The sequence below is a fragment of the Ursus maritimus genome, unplaced genomic scaffold, assembly GCF_017311325.1.
Source record: "Ursus maritimus isolate PB19 unplaced genomic scaffold, ASM1731132v1 scaffold_12, whole genome shotgun sequence".
Taxonomy (NCBI): Eukaryota; Metazoa; Chordata; class Mammalia; order Carnivora; family Ursidae; genus Ursus; species Ursus maritimus.
The window spans coordinates 56,068,230-56,084,866 of NW_024423564.1; the positions used below are offsets into that span (position 1 = coordinate 56,068,230).

Sequence of the window (16,637 nt, forward strand, 5' to 3'; positions counted from 1 at the left end):
ACTGTAAGGAGTAGAGGAGACCAAATATGTTAAAATATCTGGCATACAAGCAGTTACTCAACAGATGTCCGCTGACTCGACTGACTGGACTAGACATACCCAGGCATATTCTTTCAACTTTTACGGTCTGTCTGCTACATATAAGACCCTGAGTATGCAGAGACGAATGAGTCCCAGTGGCAGCCCTTGGGAACTCAAGGTCTAGTGGCAGGGACACACATTTAGTACATTTTTATGACATAAAATGAGTGTAACAACAGACATATAAATAAAGTGCTACAGTAACACAAAGGAAGGGGAGACTATTTTTGCCTGGGGTCACGGGAGGAAGCTAGGCCAAGTTTTAGAGAAGAGGTGGTGTTTACACTGGTGACGGGCAGGTCATAAATAAGCCGCCTAGGATACCATTTAATGTATCTCACTCAACACCAGTTGTGAGGTCAGTTTATCTCTAGGCCCAATTTTGTCCAATGAAGTATTTTTCACCTGGGGATTCTAATGAAATTTCTCCTCATGGAAATGGTCTCAGGGAATAAAAAATAAGGAATAAGTTAAAAGGTGGAAAGGAAAAAAAAAGCATTAATTCATCTGTAAATTTTTAACTTTTCCAAGTTCTGTTGTGAAATGTTACCATGTTCTTGGTCAAAAACCTAATGGGATCTTAGCAGGAAGGCACAGAGCCGAGGTGACTGATCAGCCTCATTCCCCAAACCCTTGCAGGGAAGATCTAAAATGACCTCATGTGGTTCACAGCCCCCACTCATTTCCCCCATGTATAAATTGAGGAAAAGTTCACCTAAGCCATTACTGATCGCCACCACTCAGTATTTGATTATAACTGATCAGGGCGTTGCGACGTTTAAATAGGCCAAATGAGAGGAAGAATTTTCAGTCGCCACAGTCACGGGGAAGGACACTCAGTGGAAGAGGTGGGCTTTTTCCTTAACATTGAACAAAAGAAGCTTGAAGAAAATGATAAATGTGTCATGTGCCCTTGGACGTTTGCATGATGATGATGATGATGAAGGAGGAGGAGGAAGAGGACGACGACGACGATAAGAAAATCAACAGAAGAAAGAAAGGAGGAGGGAAAATATACGTGGCGGGGCTGCGGGATCAAAAATTCTAGATTTAGGATGCACACTGTTGCACAGAGTTCAAAGACAGCCACGTTCCAGCTCTACAATGTGAGAAGGACCTGCGGTTGCTGAGTTAGTCATCTGTAAACCTACCATGTAGCGGTTGAGAGCATGAACTTGATTAAAGTGCAACAGAACTGAAAGCAAGGAGTCCTGGGGAGAGAGATTAAATCTGGCTAGGGCAGCGGCACAGAGGAGGGGGCATGGAAATGCAGCCTGAAGGGATGCCCCGAATCTTAGCAGGCTCGGCTGGGGCTCAGCTGTGGCTCAGCTGTGGCTCAGCTGTAAGGAAAAGGGGTAAAAGGAAGATTTTTTTGCCTGAAGGGATGGCATGTGGAAAGGCTAAAGCAAATTAGAAAGCATTCCTTCATTCAAGAAGTATCTCTTGAATTTAAGTGTCTACTATATTCAAAGCACTGTTCAAGGGGCAAGGACATAGCTATGAAAAAAACAAAGTCCCACTTTCATGGAACATACGACCGGATGGAGAATGGGGTGATAAAAACACAGGAATATTCAAATATATAATATATCAGCTTTGATAATGCTATTTAGAAAAATAAAGCAGGAGAGAGGTTAAGTGGTATGGTGAGGGCAAGCACTGTTATTTTAATAAAGGGTGATCTGGGTGGACCTTACTTATGAGGTTGCATTAAGCAGAGACTGTAAGGGAGGGAGTGAAGCATGTAGTTAGTCATCATACAAGCAGAAAGGTAAGAGCAAGTGCAAAGGCCCTGTGGCAGGGATGTGCTTGCTATCTTATATTAGCAGTATAGCTAGAGTGGTGTGAACAAGGAGAAGAGTGATGGAGTAAAAGCAAAGATGAGCAGATAAATGGGGAATCAGGAGTGGGATATACAGTCAAGAGAGTTTTTTTTCCTCCTCCCTCCCACTCTCCCTCTGGTTCTTTAGCAGGCAGCTATTATAGCATGCTCTAATCTTAAATGATTAAGTAGAGAAAGAGATTTTTCAGTGCAGGAGGGGGAGAATGGACAGAGCCTTGTATATGTCCTAGTTTATTAAAGGACCTTTACAGGTAGGTGTACAGGGGGAAAACAGCTTTATTCACTGCACTATTCCCTGTTAAGCTTGTTTTGTGAACTGTTTTTCCTTGTCCTAAGATGAAATTTTAGGTGGATCCATAGTAATCCTAAACTCTTAAATAACAAGAAGTCTACTGTCTACCTTCAAGCATTAAATGTGTGCACTCCATTGTAACAATTAACTCCCATCTCACTGAATTAAAAATTCTCCCTCCTACAGAAACAGTTTATTTCAGGCTTAGAAGCAGACCTGGAGAAGGAGGAAGCTATCCTACCTCTCTCTTTTTCTGCTCCACCTTCTCCTCCAAGGGCTCTGCGCTCCACATAAGGGGTGGGGTGCCTAGGGAAGGTCTTACTTAACTGATACAGTTGTGATTGGGCTTCCCTATGTCTTTGGGGGGGTGCCTATTCTATACAGGCTCTCTTGTCATGTGGTCTTGGTGATTCACTGCCATGTCCCCCTGGGGACTCCCTCCACCTCCCCACAGTAGTATGCTTGAAGCTAGCTTGCTCTCTGGCCACTGCTCTACTCCAAACTCCCTTTCTGTCCTGGTCTTCAGGTGGTTTACCCGTCTATTGGGATCACACTGCTCCTTCAGTTGAACCTTTTGGATGGGGTCCCACTTACGATCTGCCCAGCTGGCTCCTTTGTGCTGCACCCACATATACCTTTGCCTTCTTTTTAGTGGACATACAGCCTGTTCCCAAAGCAGCCCTCACTTTCTGCTTACTATCTCAGGTACAATAGTCAACCTCAGCCTCTTTCCTTAGTCCTCGCTTTTGACTTCTTCCATCTCTATTTTATACACCAGGGGGAGTTTTGCAATATTTTAGCAAGTCCTGCATAAGTGATCAGATCTCTAGGGCCTCTTCCAAAAACTCTAGGGAAGGAAGACCCCTATTGTAAGAACCCATTACATGTGGCTGGAGCAGCGTGTGTGCCGGGAGAGGAGGTGGACAGAGCTGGAGATGCCTAAACAAATTGAAAATTACTTTCTAGGCAAGATGGTGTCGTCAAAGGCTTTCTGAACAGAGTCCCATGTTAGGAAAAGGTAATCAATTTTGAGATACTGGACATTCTAATATTGGATGTTATATGAACTAACTTACTAAATGAAATTCCCCTTTGAAACAGGAAGTACACATAGGATTAGAATCACCATCATCCAGTATTTAAAACTACTATGACATTCTTACCTAACCTCCTGCCTCTTTTAGGCCAACCAACCTCTCCCAGTTGTTCCCCAGTAAATCTGTATACGTCCTTACTCAGATGTTCAACCCTGTCTTTTGGATGTAAACTTTAAGCCTGCCACGGTACCCAACCCATCCCCAGTTTAATACTGGAATTCTAAACTCTCTAGTCACACAATAAGACAGTCCTTTACGAATACTTTTGACTTCATTCAGAATAATCACTTTCATTACTTCGTGGACAACATATATAAATTGAAAGACAGTGGCATGGGGCGCCTGGGTGGCGCAGTCATTAAGCGTCTGCCTTCGGCTCAGGGCGTGATCCCAGCGTTCTGGGATCGAGTCCCACATCAGGCTCCTCCGCTGGGAGCCTGCTTCTTCCTCTCCCACTCCCCCTGCTTGTGTTCCCTCTCTCGCTGGCTGTCTGTCACATAAATAAAATAAAATCTTTAAAAAAAAAAAAAAAGAAAGACAGTGGCATGAGATGAATGGCTAACTTTAAGAAGAAAATGAAATAAGCAATTATTCTATTAAAGAGAGTATTTTATTTTTGTCCTGATTAAATCATCTTTAACCACCTGGCTTCAGCTCAAATAAATGTGAATCTTTAGGGGCAAAGTCTAATGGCCACCGGCGGAATGTTCTGGGACTGACTCACTCATTTATCCCTTCATATGTCAAATGACTGGCTGACCGTGCCAGGGGCTGAGAGGAAGCAAGAATGGCAGCACCATGAACTCAATTCATTTTATGAGGGGTATAGAAAGCAGTGAGATTTTTGGCTCACTTTAAATAATAATTTGCTAACTTTAATTCATTCATCCAACAAATACATATTAAGTATCTTCCATTCATTCATTCAGTCATTCATTTAATATTGAATGCCTAATGAAGTCCCAGGCACCGTACCAGACACTGTGGATACCATAGCAAGTTAGTGGTCACTGCCCTCATGAAGGTCACGGTGATGGAGCTCTGTGGCTATGGAATTAGACTGCCCAGTGGAATAATCCTCAGTGGCTCTTCAAGCACAGGATACTGATCATCCGTCCCAAAGGCTAGAGAAGATCACTTCCTCAATGCCATGAAGGGTATATGTATCAGAAATCTCCAGCAACTATCATGCTCACTGGAGAAATTTTAGATGCATTCCCTCTAACATAAGGAACACGATGAGATTACTTTTTTAATCCTAACTGCTCAACAAAATACTGGAGGTCCTGACAAACACAACTAGACACAAATTCAAAACAACAAAAGGGACTGAGAAGGAAAGAGAGACAGAATTTTGCAGGTGATGTGATCTCACAGACATACCTCATATTGTCCCCTCTGCTTGGACCACTCTTTTTTCTTTTTTTTCTTTTCTCTCTTTTTTAAAGATTTATTTATTTATTTGACAGAGAGAGACAGCCAGCGAGAGAGGGAACACAAGCAGGGGGAGTGGGAGAGGAAGAAGCAGGCTCCTAGTGCAGGAGCCTGATATGGGGCTCGATCCCAGAGCACCGGGATCACGCCCTGAGCCAAAGGCAGACGCTTAACGACTGCGCCACCCAGGCACCCCTGGACTACTCTTTTTTCTAACCAGACTATTACAGTTCACCCTTACTGTCTTACAGAAGCCTTCCCTGACCATCCAAACCACATTAGATCACCTAGCTCTATAGTTTAAAAATTACTGGCAAAGATTTTATGCATGAAGACAGTGCCTAACACATGTACATTTTTAAACTTAGTTAAGAGTATTTAGCAAGGGGGCGCCTGGGTGGCTCAGCGGTTGGGCGTCTGCCTTTGGCTCAGGGCGTGATCCTGGCGTTCTGGGATTGAGCCCCACATCAGGCTCCTCCGCTGGGAGCCTGCTTCTTCCTCTCCCACTCCCCCTGCTTGTGTTCTCTCCCTCCCTCGCTGTCTCTATCTCTGTCAAATAAATTAAAAAAAAAAAAAGAGTATTTAGCAAGGTTAGTGGACATAAGATCAATGTTTTGAGATCAAATATATTTCTCTACTCTAGCAATAACTAAATAGGAAATAGAAAACTAGATGCAATTCGTAAAAGCAATCGAAAGTCACAATATAGGAATCTGATTCCTTTATCTGTGTTCCTTTGCTATACATGAATTAGAGTGTAGAAATAAACTAATATATTTTATTTTTATTTCCTTTTATAAAGGTATTTATGTGTCACTTCTTTCACAAAGGGTGTGTGTGGTATACTGAACAATGCCCCCTGCCAAACATACCCATGTCTAAATCCCTCCAACCTGTGAATGTTACCCTATAAGGCAAAAAAAAGGATTTTGTAGATGTGATTACATCAAGGATCCTGAGATGGGGAGATAATCCTGGATCATCCAGGTGGGCTCTAAGTGCAATCATAAGGGGGACTGGCCACAGATGTGGAGAAGGCTGTATGACCACGGAGGCCACGATGAGTGGTGCGGCCACAAGCCAAGGTAAACCAGCAGCCGCCAGGACCTCAAAGAGGCAAGGAACAGATTCTCCCTGGAAACTTCAGATGGAGCAGGCCCTGCCAACAGCTGATCTCAGCTTAATGAAACGGATTTTGGACTTCTGGTCTCCAGAACTTTAAGAAAATAAATGTGCATTGTTTTAAGCTACCAAGTTTGTAGTCATCTGTTATAGCAGCCAAAGGAAACTAGTACAAAAGGATGAATGTATTTTAAATACTTCCCTGATACACACGTGCACGCGCGCGCACACACACACACGGATATTATAGTAACGTGTAATATAAGACTGATGAAAATCAGAGTGGAAATATGGCAGAGAGAAGGTTCAATATTTTAGCTTGAGTGTTCAATTTTAACTCTGAGCTCCCTGGCTTCCAGAGTTAGAAGAAAAAGATGATCGGTTATACAGCTTTTATTACTAGAAAACAGAAAATACAGTGACATTCAGATTAAAGATCACTTTTCTACTCATACAAATTCTAAAACAAATTCTCCAGCACGACTTTTTGGGGGTAAAACGAGTGACACATTAACTCATCAGCATGGGCCCAGAAAATACAGGTACGGCCTTCACATGGCTATTATTCTATTTTTCTTATATTTTTAAATTTCTTATTCAAAAATGACTTCAGATTTACAGAAAAGTTGCAAAAACAGAAGAATTCTGTATAGCCTTCACCCAGGTTCTACCAATATTTTGCATAAACACTGTACCCATATTTCATGTGTATATAAATTTTTTTTTCTGAATCATTTGAGAGTAGGTTGTGGATATAATGCCCATTTACTCCTAAATTCTCTTATACTGCCATAATACAGACTATCCTATCAGGAAATAAACACCAATACCGTTCTATCATTTAATCTATAGACCTTATTCAACTTAGATCAATTGTCCACAAAATGTCCTTTACCTCAAAAGAAAAATGCAAGACTGCACACGGCCTTCAGTTGTCACATCTCTTTAGTCTGCTTTAATCTGGAACCCTCCTGTGTTTATTTTTTTGTGGCCTGGATATTTGTGAAGAGTAGAGGCAAGTTATTTTGTGGAATATCTCTCCATTTGGGTTTCTGACATTTCCTCATGATTAGATTCGGGTTGGGTATTTCTGTCAGGACTACCACAGAAGTAATCACCCGTTCACATGGCTACTTCTTGGGGAGACCTTTGCTAAGTGCCAAGGGCAAAACATTTAGCTCCTGTCAGTCGAGTCTGTCCAAGGGCCTGAGACCCTGCTGCTGTCTAGTCAGACCTCTGCTCACTAAGCACTAGTTGCTCCCGGAAGACTGGGTGACTCACTTAGGAAGGCTATATTGCATTCACCGCGCAACACTGGTGTTTTTTACTGCCAAAAATGTCACTGATTGCATCTTCTAAACATCTTTCAAGTATATCCACTTCTCCCCATCTCCCCCACTATAATCCAAGCCAAGCTGCCATGATATCACCTGTCACTCAGACCCCTCATCTCCTTCTGTATGGTCCCCTAGCACCTACTTTGGTCTCTCTCCAACCTGTTCTCCAAAATTGCAATTATTTGGATCCTTTGTAAATCCAAATGTGTTACCCATTGTCATTAAAACCTTTCAGTTTCTTGTAAGATAAAAGACCAAAATCCTTCATAAGTCTTATAGATCCGAACTTCCCTGCCCCTTTCTGCTTCTTCAGCCTTAAGAGGTACCACTCCATTCTCCTATGTCACCTTGAACCTGCCAACTTCCCTCCCATTATTCTGCTGCAATTTCTGGACCACTTTCTTTTCAACCACCACCATGGAGACACCTCCTTCCTCCCCTATCAGACTCTGCTTAGTTACTTAATCAAAGTATCTCAGCCTGAACATCACTGCCTTACAGAAGCCAACCACCCAAACTGTATCAGTCCCTTGGCTTCATGCTCTTATGGCTGTTCCTTTGCCTTACAGCACCCATATATCATATACACAGAAGAGTGTATAAAACATACATGTACATTTTAAAGACTGATAGTAAGTACTCATGCGGGGTGCCTGGGTGGCTCAGTCGGTTAAACATCTGCCTTCGGCTCAGGTCATGACCCCAGGGTCCTGGGATGGAGCCCTGTGTCGGGCTCTCTGCTCAGCAGGGAGCCTGCTTCTCCCTCTCCTCCCTGCTTGTGCTCGCTCTTCTCGCTTGTGCTCTCTGTTGCTATCTTTGTCTCTCTCTCTCTCTCTCAAATAAATAAAATTAAACAAAAAAAAAAAAAAAAGGAAGAAAAATAACTACTCATGCATCTCTCAACAGTAAATGCCAGCTCCCCAGATCTCCACTGGAAGGCTTCTATCTACCTCAACAACCAGCACCCCCAGCCATGTAATTAACTAGTGTCCTGATATTTGTGGCAATCATTTCCTGACTTGTCTTCCTAGGTTTGGCACCTATATATGCATTCCTAAAATGTACTGTTCCTCTTGCCTCTTTTTGAATTTTATATGAATAGTTCTGTATTTCTTGCATATCCTGTTTCTTTCACTTAAAATTGATAGCTCTATGTTACTCACATAGCTTTAGATCCTTCATTTTAAATAGGCACACCACTGTAGGAATATAATACAATTTAATTACCCAGTCTGTGACTGGTAGAAGTCTGGGCTGATTCACGTTTGGGGCTAGTATGAGAAATAATGCAGTGAATACTCTTGTACTTGTCCCTGGGTGCACACAGGTACACAGGTGCAATACTTTCTCCAGGTTTTTACCTAGGAAGGGAACTGGTGGAGTGCAAGGTACATGCATATTCAAAAGACATCACTTTGCTGTTTTCCAAAGTGATTACACCAATTCTTACTCCCATGCAGGGTATGAATGTAAAGCATTTATCACGGTCCGTAATCATGTATTTTTGTGACTGTTTGCTTAATATCTTTCCCTTTCACTAGACTGTAAGGTCTAAGTCTGCTTGTGCTCATGATTTTCACTCCAGTGCCTGACACAGAGTAGATACTCAAAAACAACTATCTGAATAAAAGAAGGCGCTCTGGATAAGAAAGTTTGATATCTTCAAATGCGAACAAAACCCATGTCTTCTCTACCATATTATGTTTGCCTTATCTCAAAAGAGTGATGATCATATGTATCCTATTTATTACTTTCCATTGTAATGGCAGTAATCAAATGAGATTAGAGATGCCAATCCGACAAACACGGAGTACATACTAAGTATCCAGCAGTGTTCCACTACTATGCACCTGGCCCAAAGATCCACAGATGGGGTATATGAAAGCTGGCTGTCAACGGCAAATGCCTTATGAATGTATGTGGATTAAGATTACTTTGTAGAGGAAGACTGGGGTCTCAGATATCACTGCAGGGAAAACCAGGGAGACCAATTAATGCTTTCAAGTCCAAGCTGCACCTGTGTCCCAAATTATTCACCAGCACAAACAAAAGAGGCTTGCTCCAAGCCCTGATCAGAACACACATTTTCAAATGTTTTCACCCAGGTGGCATCATCTTTCATCTGTGCCAGGGATCCAGGAAGGGCTGGGCAGAGGACTGGATTAGACACTCTGCTTCGGTTTGGCACTGTGGGTTCAAAAGTAAACTCTGACTTCCTATTTACACTGAAAGATCTCAGGCCTTTGTGGTTTCCTGTTGCATCCTGGTGCGTCTATGCTTTGGTTTCTGTGTTTGTCTTCGCAGAGCTGCAGATGGGGTCTCTGTTTCACTTCATTCTGCTTTTCATACGAAAATAAGAATTCTACAATCTCTAACTGTTGGCAGATTCTACTGGGTACACTAAGTCCTGATTTCCCAGGCTATCTGCACTTCAGCTCACCAAGAGAGACCTTATTTAAAAGGAAGGGGATTCAAGGAACCCTCTAGTGTGTCCCAAACCGACAGGGACTGACTGTCCTACTTGATTTCCTTCATTTTACAGTCATTTTACATTCATTGACGTCATGCTTACCTTCATCAAGTGTAAATTTTGAGTCTTCCTATGTACTAGATGTTCTGCGAAGCCCGGCAGAAACGCTGATACTGGAACTGCTACTCTGGAGAAGCGGAACGCAGTTCTTCTGCAAGTCCCCTCTTAGAAGCACTGGGGCACACGTTAAAAGTACAGAATTGTAGATACGCCTTCCCAGGTAGACTTACTCAGTCAGACCTTGTGGGAGTGGGACCTGGGGAAGTGCATTTTTAGGAAGTTTCTCAAGTTAACTGAGAGCTCATGTCTTGCAGATCAGAGAATTTCCAATCACAATGGAGACTAGTGACAGAATCAGGAGTCTTCCTGCAATGAACCAGATTTCCCCCAGCTGCCAGATCCTTCAATTTGAGTAAATAAAGACGAATCCACTAAGGATGCAAGGGAGAAGGCTTAGGGTTTCCTCAGAGTATCTGAGTCTCCGCCCTATCACGTGCTGGCTTTGGGACACTGGACAAATCACTCAGTCTCTTTGAGCCTCATTTTAAAAAAGAAAACAGCACCTGCTCTGAAGGCCTCGCTTAGTTATTCCGAGTATCAAATTCCACCTGGCATTTAACAAACTCCAAAGCACCAAGAAAGAGTTAGTCATTTTATTATTACAAAAACTTCAATAAACAAGAAAATAAAGCCAACCCCTAAGGTTTCTCTCAAGCAGTCCGAACTACTCCACCTTCTAACTATGCCAAGCTCTGAGAAACATTTTCTTTCCTTTTACTGTAAAGGACATTTTGTGGACAGGTGATGTAATTTGAATAAGGTCCATACATTAAATAATAGAATTGTATCTATGTTTATTTCCTGACAGGATAATTGTATTATGGCTGTATAAGAGAATATTCTTGTTTTTATAAAATACATACTGAAGTATTTAGGAGTAAATGGGCATTATATCTGCAAACTACTCTCAAAGGATTCAGAAAAAAAAAAGAATTTATAATACACATAAAATATGGGTATAGTGCTTATGCAAAATATTAGAAGAATCTAGGTGAAGGGTATACAGAATTCTTTGTTCTATTTTTGCAACTTTTCTGTAAGTCTGAGATCATTTTTTAAAGATTTTGAGAGAGAAAGAGAGAGAGCGCGCGCATGCATGTGCAAACAGGAGCAGGGGGAGAGGCAGAGGGAAAAGCAGAACCCCGCTGAGCAGGGAGTCTGAAGGGTTCAATCCCAGGACCCTGAGATAGTGACCTGAGCCGAAGGCAGACACTTACCTGACTGAGCCACCCAGGTGCTCCTGAAATCATTTTTGAATAAAAAAAAATTAAAAATAAAAAGGGGGGGGCAGTTTCTCCTAAACATTGTAACTGTGTATTATGAGCTTCTTTCCAGGGTTCAGGTTCCCCCAGATTTTTCTTAAAGCAGAGCTCAAAGCTGGACCCAGTCCTAGGTAGGACAGCAGGATACATTCCTGATATCATGTTAACATTTTCAAGGAATGGATGCAAAAGTCAGGAGCCCATCCAGACCTCACTTCCCCTAACATGTCCTAGCTGTCCAATCCTTGCAACCTCAATTCCATCATCTCTTAGATGGAGTAATATACTCTTGTGGGCCACTTTAGGTTACTACGTTCTAATGACATTTACCTTTTGTTTAATCTGAATATATTAGTATTACCTTTTATTAGGCTCTAAAACCTGGCTACTACATCTTTCTCTTTCTTAAACTAATCTTCCATATCACAACAGTGAGGATTAGAAATGCCATCTACAGACTGGCACAGAACCCAGCACATGGTCCACATGCAATAAATCCTAGCTATTATTATTCTTAAGTAGAAACCTATTCCTGGCTCATTTTTGAAATGCTGTCCCCAACAAATTTTTCTTCTTTGCACACCAGGCAGGAACCTGAGTAGCCTTTTCCTTTTTGAATATTTCTTTCTCTTTTTCAGATCCAAGATTTTACATCCTTAAACTTGGGGTCTGGTGTTTCCTATCTATTTCACGGGGGATACAACTTATTTGCTGTTAGCTTATCTCTGGGGGTGAGCCTGATTATAAACTATGTGTCGAGCACCTACCGTGTGCCCTAGAGACAGAGCATGAAGCAGGCTTTTCCCTAACTGCTCAAGGAGCTCAGGTTTATGGGGAAGACACAGAGAAGGACAAGTGCTGGGCTGGAGTGGTGCAGGAAGAGCTAGGAAGGTCTGCAGGGGCGCGGTTAACTGAAAGTGGCAGAGGAAGAAAAGAGAGCCTCACAGAGACGCCTGAGCTGGAACTTTGCAGAAGACACACACCAAGGACGGCGCAGAGACCGAGAACACGGGCTCTGAGGTCCCTGTGCTTCGGTACAACCTCAGCTCTACTCCTTGCTCTGTGACCTTTACAAGTCTCAGTTTACTCTTCGGAACACTGGGGATCATAACTCAATGAGAACCACCCCAGGGCTTACTGGAGTATCAAATAAAACAGACAGTGCTCAATAACTGTGAATTCTAACAATGGTGATGATTCTGGTGATGACGGTACTCACCACGCAGAAGGGAGATGCAGCCACTCCAGGCAGAGAAGACCCCTGCTCAAAGGCTGGACAAATGAGAGCACATGGACTCTTCTCCAGAAGAGTAAACACATGTCTGTCCTGCATCTAAAGCATTCCACACACCAAGTTCTTCCCTGATTCAACTGATGGTAAAATCTGATGTGAACGGATCAAACTATTTAGAATCTATTTAACCTACTTGGTGTGAATATTTGTAGGTTTGTAGAAACACCAATGTGTTTTATTAGGGGTGCTGCCCCACACCCCAGCAGTGTTATGTAATATACTGCATACACCCATTATTAACTTTTAAAGTCTGGATATTCTCTGTTCTCAAACATCTTGGGCCCCATGGAATTCAGATGAGGGTGTAGGGTGTGTGAATGTACCCACCAGACTACAGATGAAAAGTGAAAGCTAGTGAGGGAGAAAGCTAGAGGTGGGTAGGGCCCAGATCACGTGAGATCTGCCATGCCCCGCTAGGATTCTGGGACTCAGGAGACACACCGAGAGATTTTAATCAAGACGGTGAAGCCATCAGACTTAATATTTAGGAGCTTCTTCACTGTGGGTCTATCAGGGTAGTCAGGTCCATGAAAATTAGTGTCTTGCACACCACAGAAAAACAAATATACCTATTAGTAAAACTGGCCAATTTCTCTTAGGTTCTCTCTTCTTTTTCATAGGCCATTTCCCTAATTCCAGAGAACCCCAGCCCTGCATTCCAAGACCACAGTAAATCTCTCAGCTAGGAGTTACATGGAAACCTAAGGAAGTTTCAGTAAATTTTAACATGCAGGCAAACGATAGGTGCCCAAGTCAGGGAAGCTCTGTGACTGGTCTGAGCCAAGCAGCACCTTCCAGCTAAATATGCCCTTGACCTACAGAATCAAGACCCAGTCTTCTCCTGGCTCCACACAAGGCCACAACCAATGGTTGAAAAGCCCTCACATTTATGTGGCAGTTGGATGTAGTGAATAATTTTCAGTTTTATGTTTTTGCTTTCGGCCTGTTTCAAGCCATAATTCACTAAAAAACTCTGTTCTCCAGTGGGTGGAATTCTGTTACTGGATTGACCAATACTCTGTGTCAGGTGGGAAGAGTCTGCCGATCAAAGAAAGAACTAAAGCCTTACTGAAGACGAGGTAATTCACATGCTGGTTCTTCCTTTCACACATAGCCTATAAACCCATCAAAAAAGGTAAGTCAAACTGGTACGGCTTGCTGTGGTCTTCAATAAACTTTGACGTATAGCTGGTATACTGTATTTGGCTATCTAGTATGTTTCTGCCTGTCCTTCTGTCCATCTAGCAATCCAACATGTACTGGTCCCAAGCCACACGTCAGGTACTGTGCTAAGTGCAAGGAAATGGAAACCTACTATTTTGAGATCTCTTTCTGTTCCCTCCCTAATAAAGGCTCCATGCTGGTATCATTTCATAGTGTAACCAAAAGATGCACACTAAAATTTTCTCTTTCTCAAACATCACTAAACTCAGTTCTCTAGAGGCTTTAAAAATACATGGTAGGGGTGAATTTTATACGTGAATGATCTTTCATTAAAAGTTTGTGTTTTTTTAAAAATACATGACGGCATTGCAGTAACTTTTACCTCCTCTGGATTTAAGACTCCTTTTTTTTTTTTTTTTTTTAGTTGAATGTATCCTAAATCTTTAACAACATGGTCAAATGTCCATTTAGTTTTTCTTTTGAACATTTTTTTTCTATTGGCAGTAGGGAGCCACTGACTATTCATTAGGAAGAGACTTTCAGTCTCAATCCTACAGTCTTGACTGTTCAATAAACTTCTCATGGGTTCTTCTGGGATCCTTGGTTTCTTAGATGTTGTTGCTCCTCGCGCTCTAACACTGTTTAAGTGGAAGAAAAGAAACGACCCCTAACTTACAATGACTCTGGGAGACATAATATATGAAAATTTAATTAAAATATGAAAAGAGGCCCTTGGAGCATAGAAGGGGAGCTGGAGAAGGGAATGAGGGAAATAAGAGAAAATCAACAAGGGCAAACTACTAAAACTTCTGAACTAAATGCACGTAGAACTAAGTGAACGGAGCGTGTCGAGGTCCGTGGCGCAGCCCCGTTCTTGGAAAGGGCTCTAGGAAGGCTGTCCTCGGCATCTTTTTCCTGCGCGTTGAGCTTCTGGAAAAGCACAGACACTCCCATAACTACTAGGTCGCCCTCAGCAGCCACACTATCAGAGTTACCCACACGGCAGATGAGTGGTAAATGGGAAAAGGGGGAAAAATCAATGTGGTTTTCATTTCATGCTCTTCCAAACAAATATAAAAACATCTTCATGAGTTGGGAGGTTGGCCGCATGTCTTCAAACTGCCTATTCAAGTACTTGACCACAGAGCAGCAGGGAAACAGGGAAGACTCATAAATCCTCTCCTCCCTAGGGACGATGGTGACAAGCGATGCTGTTTACTTTTATTGTTACCGTTAGACTGGTGGCCTCTTGAAAGGCAGTGATTTGAAAGCCCGGAAAGAAGGGAAAACAAGAGCACTGTGGTCTAGCTTTGATCCAAGCCTAACTTTGCACTTCTCATCAGGCTTTGGAAAAGATCTACCTTGTAATCACTCCACCCTCCCCCCACCTCCCGTTCCTGCAAAACACACGTGTGCACGGCTAGCTCGCCCCGCTGCCTCATCTCATCCTTCTGCTAGGAGTTGAGAATATCAGCTTTGGAATCAAACAGCTGAGTTGGAAACTGTGACCTCTAGGACTTACCAGCTATGTAATCTTGCAAGTACTTTGTCTTTCCGACCCTCAGTGTCCATCTGTAAAATGGGAGGATAATTCTGGTAACTGCGTAAGGCTGTCAGGGAGATTTGATCAGACACATTAGTTGTGACTCTTACTGCTGCTAATTTTATTATTTTCTTCTGCTTCTTTGACCATTATTCCAGGCAAGCTGCTGTCTTAATGGAAAGCCAGGCTCAGGCCACTTGACAGACTCCCACCAGAAGATTTTGTTTCTGACCTTCTGAGAGGCCTTGGGTCACCCGACCTTGCGTTGTTCCCGGTCTTCCAGAAACATGAGACGAGACAGCCCTGCCCAGCTTTTATAGGAGTGGAACGGCTGGGTCACATAGTAGGTGTGACTTTGTAAGAAACTGATAAACTCTTTCTCAAAGCAGTTGTGCCATTTCACGTCCCCACGGCAGCGTGTAAGGGTTCCAGTCCCCACATCCTCACCACAACGGCAGCCCATCTAAAAGCGCACCGTGGATCTCATGGTGGTTTCAATTTGCATTCCCCTTCTAAGTAATGACGGGGAGCACCCTTTGCTCCTCTAACACTGGCTTGTGTGAAATGGTGCCTCAGGCCCAGACCGGACCCTCTGCTTTGGGAGAACTTCCCCCCTGCTGTGAGGAAGGGGCAGAGCTGCACCATGGCCATCACCCAAAGAGCAAGGCTCTAACAACAGCGCACAGTCTGACAGGGGCATTGCTCTAGTTCGAGTCCAGAGCCTAGGGCTCCTCAACTCTCTTTTCCCCAGAGAACAAACATCAGGCTACAGAAGGTCTCTGAGCCAAAAATGCATCCTGATGAGCTGCTGGGGGGAGGAGTGGGGAGGGTTAGTTCTCCTCCCAAGGGAAAGGGTGGTGGGGAGAATGGGCAGAGCATAGGAATAGAAAGCTCTGGAAGGCTGGCATGGTGGAGGAAAGGACAGAAAGCAAGTATGGCTGGTTTGTGTCTCCCAGGACTCACCAAATAACACAGTTCAATGAAAATCTTACTTCCCAGAGAGGCCAAATGAACACCCGGATATCCCTGGTAAAGTGGAGTGGGCAACAGACTACCAGCAACTCACACATCAGGGGCTTCTTCCAGTCAGTCAGGCCCCACTCAGCAGAGACAGATGATGAAAGGTGATGCCCCTGGATCAGGAAGGACTTAGAAGACTCTCTGGAAAATCCAAGCACTTGCACACTTCTGGGGTGGTGGGGCAAGTGGGTGGGAGCAATCCAACCATGCAGTCACTAAGCATCTACTAAGTCCTAGCTCCCAACTGGACAGGCTGCGCCAACGGGGGCACAGGAGACACGGACTCACTAAGCAAGTCCGCTTCATCTGAAATACAAGTTGGTACTAGTAAAATACAAATAACAATAGCTGTTGGTCTGTGCTAGGGGCCAAAAGAAGAGCATAATAAACCATGTCAGAGTAGCTGGAGAATTAAGCTGGGATGGAAGGAAGTAAGTGAAAACTAACATTCATTGTACGGTTTTAAAATGATGATGAAAAAATTAGAATAGTGCCTGAAATATAGTAAGCACTATATTAGTGATCGTTTCTATTTTTTTTTTTTTACTGCTCTTCTTT

The 16,637-nt window shown here is 43.1% G+C and overlaps 1 protein-coding gene and 1 long non-coding RNA gene across 14 annotated transcripts in view; both read right to left on the minus strand.

Annotated features, from left to right (window-relative positions):
* Positions 1 to 16,637, minus strand: part of FGGY (FGGY carbohydrate kinase domain containing) — a 503,109-nt gene that overhangs the window by 257,342 nt on the left and 229,130 nt on the right. The gene's annotated exons all lie outside the window — the stretch shown is intronic.
* Positions 14,200 to 16,393, minus strand: LOC121102086. Its single transcript, XR_005834156.1, has 2 exons — positions 15,039 to 16,393; positions 14,200 to 14,446 (listed from the first exon to the last, which is right to left on the minus strand). It is a non-coding gene; the product is annotated as an uncharacterized LOC121102086 (long non-coding RNA).